The sequence below is a fragment of the Bufo gargarizans genome, chromosome 4 (assembly GCF_014858855.1).
Source record: "Bufo gargarizans isolate SCDJY-AF-19 chromosome 4, ASM1485885v1, whole genome shotgun sequence".
Lineage (NCBI taxonomy): Eukaryota > Metazoa > Chordata > Amphibia > Anura > Bufonidae > Bufo > Bufo gargarizans.
This window is the reverse complement of record NC_058083.1, coordinates 497,039,464-497,047,482: the sequence shown is the minus strand read 5'-3', so window position 1 is coordinate 497,047,482 and position 8,019 is coordinate 497,039,464.

The following is an 8,019-nucleotide window of genomic DNA, read 5'->3' as shown; positions in this document are numbered from 1 at the left end:
GAGAATTGTTTTTGCACTTAGGAAGTTTATATTTCATTTATTTGAAGGGGTTGTGCCACGGAAAGTATTCTACATTTTTTAAACCAGCACCCGGATTTCAATACTTTTGTAATTGAATGTACAGTATTTTTTGGACTGTAGGACACACCCAGGATTTACAGGAGGAAAACAAGAATAACATTTTTTTTCACCAGATCTCAGATCAGACCCCCAATTCTTCATCAGACCTCAGATCTGTCCACCAAGCTGCATAATATCTCCACTCAGACCCTCATCAGACTCCCAAGCTCCATCAGCCTCAGATCAGACCCCTCCAGCCTCCATCCGCCCTCAGATCAGACCTCCCATCAGCCCTCAGATCAGACCTCCCAGAAATAAATAAACAAAAAAACAAAACAAACTTACCTTTCCTGCTCCGGACCGTGCTGACACTCACAGCTTACTAGTCTTCATCTGGCCCTGACGTTGCACAGCATCAGGTCATAGTGCTCGCCTACATATAGTATGTCTTGATGCTGTATGCATCAGGACACAGAGCGGGGCCTGGAAGAAGAACAGGGAGGGAGAGTACAGTAGGCACAGCACTTCCCTCACCACATGTATACTCATAATTAGCATTTGGACTATAAAAGACACACTGCCATTTTCTCCGACCTGCTTTTCCACCTCACTGAGGCAGCTGCATGCACTCAGTTTAAATGTTCAACTGCCACTAGCCATATCTACTGTTAGACGCTGTGGCAGTTACAGGGAAAGAGCTACATCAGAAAGAACATGCCCCCTGTGAGGTCAGCTTAAAATAAATTGGAGCAATGAATGGGGAGAGCTCTGGTTCCATGTGAGGTGCAGGGGTTCTTCCAACGTTGTTAGAAAGAGATTGTCATGTACTATATGATGTCCGATTTTCATTTTTTACATCAATTATAGCATAACCTCTTTAATATTGGGAGATAGATTGAGAACTAATGGCAAGTTGACATTAGCTTTGCAAAAAAATAAATGTTAGAAGACAAAACGTGTTAAGGTAGCCTTACCACAAGTACCACTATAAGATGCACCTAGGATTTAGAGAAGGAAAATAAGAGAAAAAATATTTTTAAATCAGACATTTTTCCCATCACTTTTGGGGGGGTAAAAAAGTCTTATAGTCCGAAAAATAGAGAACATACTAAAGAGTGCCAACTATTACTAACCCCCTTTAAAAATTCTCAAACGGAAATTGCCTGCAATAACAAGTAACAAAATGTGCAGACAATGGGGCATCTGATAATGCCAATATGTAATCACAAAGGCCTTAAAGTTAGTTATCTCCTGAATCCCTACTGATGGGGAAAATAATGACAGACTACTGGCAGAGAATCACGAACACAGGCCACACGCAAAATATAACACAAGATTCAAGAATGGGCATTAACACCAGGTAGTCAGAACTACTACACAGTATATACTATTTTTATAGTTTGTTTTCCCATTAAATGGCTTTTTCCAAGTTTTAAAAATAGAGAAAAGTACCTGTGACAGCTCATCAGGTGATACCAGTATTGATAGGAAGTTGTTTGAGCTACAGACAGTACATTAGAAAGAGACTAATCATACCATTTCTTTAGGATTTTTAAAAATAGAAAAATCCTTTAAAAGCATATTAACCAAATAATTGATTGGAGTCCATTACATGTATGTAGGGAAAAACTCTTTAGGGATGCTTTTCTACGTTACTAAAATGAGATTATTTTTCCAATTGGCCTTTCTAAAAAAATAAAAAATTGAGCTCCTTTCTCTGTACAACCTTGAGATTCTCTAGTAGCATGCTCTGTATTTTTTATGTGTTCCATCAGCTGACAACCCGGACCTCCTAAACACTGATTATAGCTCAATGTTTATCTTACTGATAAGAATGTGGCTTAAATAAGTGTTTACGACCTTTTCGTAATTTAGAGACAAGGTTTTTTTAGGATGATCGGAAAAAAGTGAAAGAACAATTGAAAAAAATGACTTTCAGCCCAAAATGAGTAAAATACAATCATAAATAAAATTTTCCCCCCCGAAGGTGTACATAGCCTTTTCAAGTGTCCATTCATTCCCCCATGCCTCTGTTCTTATTGTATATATATTGCTGTTTCTTCATATATTCTTGTAGTACGCCTGATGGAGACTGGTGATGTCTCGAAAGCTCGCTATGTAACATCATTACTTCTATTTTTGTTAGCCATTAAAAAGGTATCAAACCTGCAATACTCGTATTTTGTTTCTCTTAATGAGAGCACTAAACTATTTATCTATTGGCTAACACGGTACCAGACTTTTTCCTTTTTCTTTCAACCATAGCCTTTAAAGGCATTAATGTAAGAGATACTCTGCCACCAGCAGTGCTCCACCAAACCCATAATTGGGGTACTCAGCAACAAACAAGGTAAGTCTCTTTCAGCATAAATTAAAGAATAGAAAGAATTTGCATCTCTCACTAAAGGTGAAATGTTATTACGGAAACTTTGTTGAGCATCCAAACAGCTTCCTATTGTTAGGTAAAACTGAAAAACTGTGTAAGGTTTAGTTTAGGGTCCAAAAGGTGAAGGAGGGCATAACATTTAGCCTAACAAAAAAAAAACAACAAAAAAAAAAAAACATCCTGTGTCAAGCCCCACCTATACTGAATATAACAATGTATACACTTTGCCTAGAGAGTTCCTTTACCTGCTGCATGTGCACTTGAAAATTCAGACAGCATTTTAAGGAGAACTCCAGTAAATTAAATGTGGACGCTTAAAAGGGTTTTCCAGGATTCTCATACTGATGTCCTATCTTCAGGACAGGTCATCAATATCAGATCGGTAGGGGTCTGTCTCCTGGCGTTCAGCTGTAGGAAGGGGCCTAGGCTCTGTGAGCGCTTGGGCCTCTTCCTAGGCCATGTGACGTATCGTGCATCGGTCAACATGGCCTAGGCAGAGCTTAGCCCCATTTAAGTGAATGGGGCTGAGCTGTAAAACCAAGCACAGCCAGTATCAAATGGACTGTGCTTGGTAAGCTGCACGGAAGCCACATCACTCACTAGAGCTCTGATCGGGGTGGGGTGCTGGACCTCCACCGATCCCAAACTAATTACCTTTCCTGAGGATAGGCCATCAATATGAACCCCCCCCACCCAAAAAAAAAAAAAAAAAACCTGAAAAGGCGTTTTGCCTCTTCAACAAATAGCATTTATTATGCAGAGGTTTCCATGGTTACGACCACCCTGCAGTCCTCAGCATGGCCGTGCTTGCACACTATAGAAAAAAGTACCAGTCTATGTGAGCTCCCATGGTCCTAGACACCAGAGAGGCTGGCACTTTTTCTTACAGTGTGCAAGAACGAGCACCACTGCTGGATTACAGGGTGGTCGTAACTATGGAAACAGTGTATAATGTGATAGAAAAACGAATGAAGCCAGCAAAGGAGGCAATATGGACAATCCCAATACACGAGAAAGGTAAAACGAGGCACTTACTATACATAATAAATGGATGCAGACAGCACACAACATCCGTGTGCTGTCCATATGTTTTTGCGGCCCCATAGAAATGAATGGGCTCACATTTGATCCGTAAAAAATGCAAACTGAAAATATGTGTGTGCACATGAGGCCTAAGTGTGTATACATATGTACATAGCTCTCAGTCACTGATGGTTGATCAGGGTTGGTCTTCAAGGGTTGTCTCACTTCAGTAAGTGGCATTTATCATGTAGAGAAAGTTAATACAAGGCACTTACTAATGTATTGTGATTGTCCATATTGCCTCCTTTGCTGGCTTGGCTCATTTTTCTATCACATTATACACTGCTCGTTCCAATGGTTACAACCACTCTGTAATCCAGCAGCAGGGCCGGCCTTAGGTGTTCAGGCGCCCTGTGTGAGCTAACCTTGTGGCGCCCCCCCCTTACCCCATGTCACATAAACATACACAAAGAGGAAAAAAATCTCTGAGTACAGTCTACAGATAATGTAGTAGATGTCACCTGCAGTCCTATGTCACACCACAAATAACACATAGCTCTCTGAATACGGATAACACAGTGATGGCTCTCCGATTCCGAAAATGTAGTAGTGTTACCTGCAGTCCTGTATAAAACCACAGATAACACTAGTGCTGATAATGTAGTAGTGTTAGCTGCAGTCCTATGTAAAACCACAGATAACACTAGTGTAGATCATGTGGAAGTGTTACCTTCGTCCTTAGTGTGCCTCCCTGTGTCTATCGCACGGACTTCATGCTGGCGCTGCCTCCTCTTCCATCTTCTTCTTCTTCTCTTGCACAGAACGTTCTGAAGCAGCTGCGTCAAGACATAGGAACACTGTGGGCATGGTGATGGTGACACACAGGGACGGACACACACACACAGGGACGGACACACACACACACACACACACACACAGGGACGGACACACACACATACACACACACACATACACACACACACACAGGGACGGAGACAGTCTCTCACACACACACAGGGACGGACACACACACATACATACAATAAATATGATCACCACACGGCTCCTGCCTGTCTGCTTTGGCAAAGCAGGGCATAGCTGGGCTATGCCAAGCTTTAGCAGAGTGGGCACAGGACAGTGGACACAGGGCACGATATGTATGCGAGCACAGCCGAGCGAGTGCAGGACAAGGGCCCGCATACACATTGCCCCTCCTGCCTGTCATACCACCCCCATTTTGGGGGGCATTATAGGTTGGATGATGCGGAGTGTGCACATAGCCACCAATCATATCCCCCCCTCCTAAAGGTAACTGATGTGCTGGGGGGAGGGGAATATGATTGGTGGTACTGGCACACTCAACATCAGCAGCAAGGAGTTAAAGTCCAATCCTTAATGGCCCCCAAAATCCCTGGGGGGGTTGATGTAGTAGCAGAAAAGCACACACTGTCCCCCTGTCCCCTAAGAGCCCCCCCCCCCCCCCATGGCACATTTCTCCCACTCCATCATGGGCCAGTGGCAGATGGGATCCATCCAGTTGTTATCTTTGTGCAAAATTGTACTACCAAATACCTGTAAGTTCTGACTTATGGTGGAACTTGCTTAGCTGCTTGAGCGGTGTCTGTTGTGGCTGCTGGCTGGCGCTCGGGCTCACTCCGCCTCATTCTTCTCTCTGACTGTGACTGGGGCCCTGGGGACGGAGCTTAATGGCAACGTCAAAAGTGAAGACGTGCTTGTGCGGCAGCTGCGTTGCGCTCCAGCAGCCACTGGTCTGCTCTGTTAAAGAGACAGGCAGGCCAGGCAGCAGAGCGGCAGCAGGCCCCGCCCCCTCCTCACTCAGTCTCTTTCTAAAGTCCGTGACTCCGTGCTGTTAGCTGGCCAGTGGGCGGCGACCGCTACAAAATAGTAGTAAGTAGATGGACTTAGTTTGCGTCGGGCTGTCGGCCGCACACCCCAAAGGCCGGCCCTGTCCAGCAGCAGTGCTCGTGCTTGCACACTATAAGAAAAACTGCCAGCCTCTCTGGTGGCCGGGACTGTGGGAGCTCAAGTAGGCTGGTGCTTTTGGACTGCAGGGTGGTCGTAACCATGGAAACTTTCTCCACATAATAAATACTATTTGCTGAAGTGGCAAAACCCCTCTAAGGACAGAATGGCCCACATCTTTCACAGATGAGTACTGCTTTACACAAGTCCTGATTGTTAAATAAGCTACTATAGACTAGGGACAAAAAGTAAAAACAAAAAAAGGATGCTGAATGTTCCCGAAATCTAAAGCCAGGATGCATATGGTGAGGCACACAGAGGAAAGATTTACAGAAATGGTGCACTCTACCTCCTTCACCCTGGTGAATGCTGCTGTCTTTTCTTAAATGCTGTTGTTTGCTCCCTGTTCTCATATCAACAAACAAGAAATGCCCTTCCTGCCAACTACAGGTCAATGTGGTGACCCACCTGAGTCAGAGATTGGTGGAACGATCATTTATAGTGCCGGGACCTAGGCAGCAATGAAAGAGCAGTACCGGCGAACTGAGGAGGTAAAACACTGGAAAAATACCTTTAAGTTTCTGTCCCAAGAAGTGGAAGTGAAGACCCTGCCTTTAGAAACCTAAAAACTGCACCGGTAAATGTACAAGTAAGAAAACCAACATGAATAATGTAATCTGGTTTTTACCATGGTAATGTAAACGCCTGCAGAAAGTCATCTAATGGGATAAGGCACAGTAAATACTCGTCTTCTTATCTTTAACACATTTATCACACGCTGACTGTACAGGAATGAATCCATCATTTAGGAAGGACAAATACACTATAAATGATAATGTGAGAGAATCAGGACTCAACGGATCTAAATAGCCTTCAATATTTTTATTCGAAGATTGGCCACATCTGTCCATGGGTTGTGCCTGGAGAACAGGCATGATCAGTGTGTGTATTTAATGTACCATGTTGACTTGGTAGAAGACACTCAGTAATTTTAAGGAGGGGGGACAGGTTGGGCAGAATATCACAAGGCATTTAGATGGTAGGGAACAAAGCATAAGGTTTGGGGCAGAAAAGAAATAGACCTCTGGTCATGTCTAACCAGGAGAGAAAAAAAAAGTGCTCAGTTTGGACATTTTTGGTGCAAAAACTAAGTCATAAAAAAATATAAAAAATAGCATATGTTACTGCTACTGCAGCATTATGCATAAAGCAATCTTTAGTTTCTTCACATACCATTGTTTTCCTTGAGCTTTTGCCTTGGTTACGGCCGCTTTAACCTCTACAATATGAGGATCTTCTCGAGATCGCTCCTCTGCCAGTTCTCCGAGTCCAAAACGGACTTCTCTCGCTTCACATACACACTTGCTGCAGCCAGCAGCTTCCTGCCAGCCAATCAGATTGGATTACTGAGAGACCGTTGCTATGGCTTATCTGTCTTACCTTTAGTGTAAACAGAAGACAGAGGGATTGCATGCCTGCATTAGGTTTCAGAGCGAGGAGGCGTTCCTCACTCTGAAACCTAATGCAGGCTTGTAATCCCCGTCTTCCGTTTACACTAAAGGGAAGACAGATAAGCCATAGCAATGGTCTTTTAAGGGACCTAAGGGACCAGTGGAAAGGGACATTAATGAAAACTGTTGTTAGATAATTACAGATCTTTTGACAATAATTGACAGACTGACTAAAGGTATACACGCCTAGTTCTAATAAACTAGAAAATAAAAAATATGACAGTTATAGTCATGTAAAAGGGAGTAAATCCTGCCATAGCTGTGCAAGAGGTAGATGGATCCAAGAAAAAAAAAAAAAAAAAAAGGGGAAGGTAAGGCAAAATCATCCTAAGGAAATGAAAACAGCAATCAAATTGGCAACAACTCGGGTGAGAAACCAATCTGCATAGGACATGACAAAATAACTCACTGGCGGGTGTACAGTCGTGGCCAAAAGTTTTGAGAATTACATAAATATTGGAAAAGTTGCTGCTTAAGTTTTTATAATAGCAATTTGCATATACTCCAGAATGTTATGAAGAGTGATCAGATGAATTGCATAGTCCTTCTTTGCCATGAAAATTAACTTAATCCCCCAAAAAACTTTCCACTGCATTTCATTGCTGTCATTAAAGCACCTGCTGAGTTCATTTCAGTAATCGTCTTGTTAACTTAGGTGAGAATGTTGACGAGCACAAGGCTGGAGATCATTATGTCAGGCTGATTGGGTTAAAATGGCAGACTTGGCTGTTAAAAGGAGGGTGATGCTTGGAATCATTGTTCTTCTATTGTTAACCATGGTGACCTGCAAAGAAACGCGTGCAGCCATCATTGCGTTGCATAAAAATGGCTTCACAGGGAAGGATATTGTGGCTACTAAGATTGCACCTCAATCAACAATTTATAGGATCATCAAGAACTTCAAGGAGAAAGGTTCAATTCTTGTTAAGAAGGCTTCAGGGCGTCCAAAAAAGTCCAGCAAGCACCAGGATCGTCTCCTAAAGAGGATTCAGCTGCGGGATCGGAGTGCCACCAGTGCAGAGCTTGCTCAGGAATGGCAGCAGGCAGGTGTGAGCG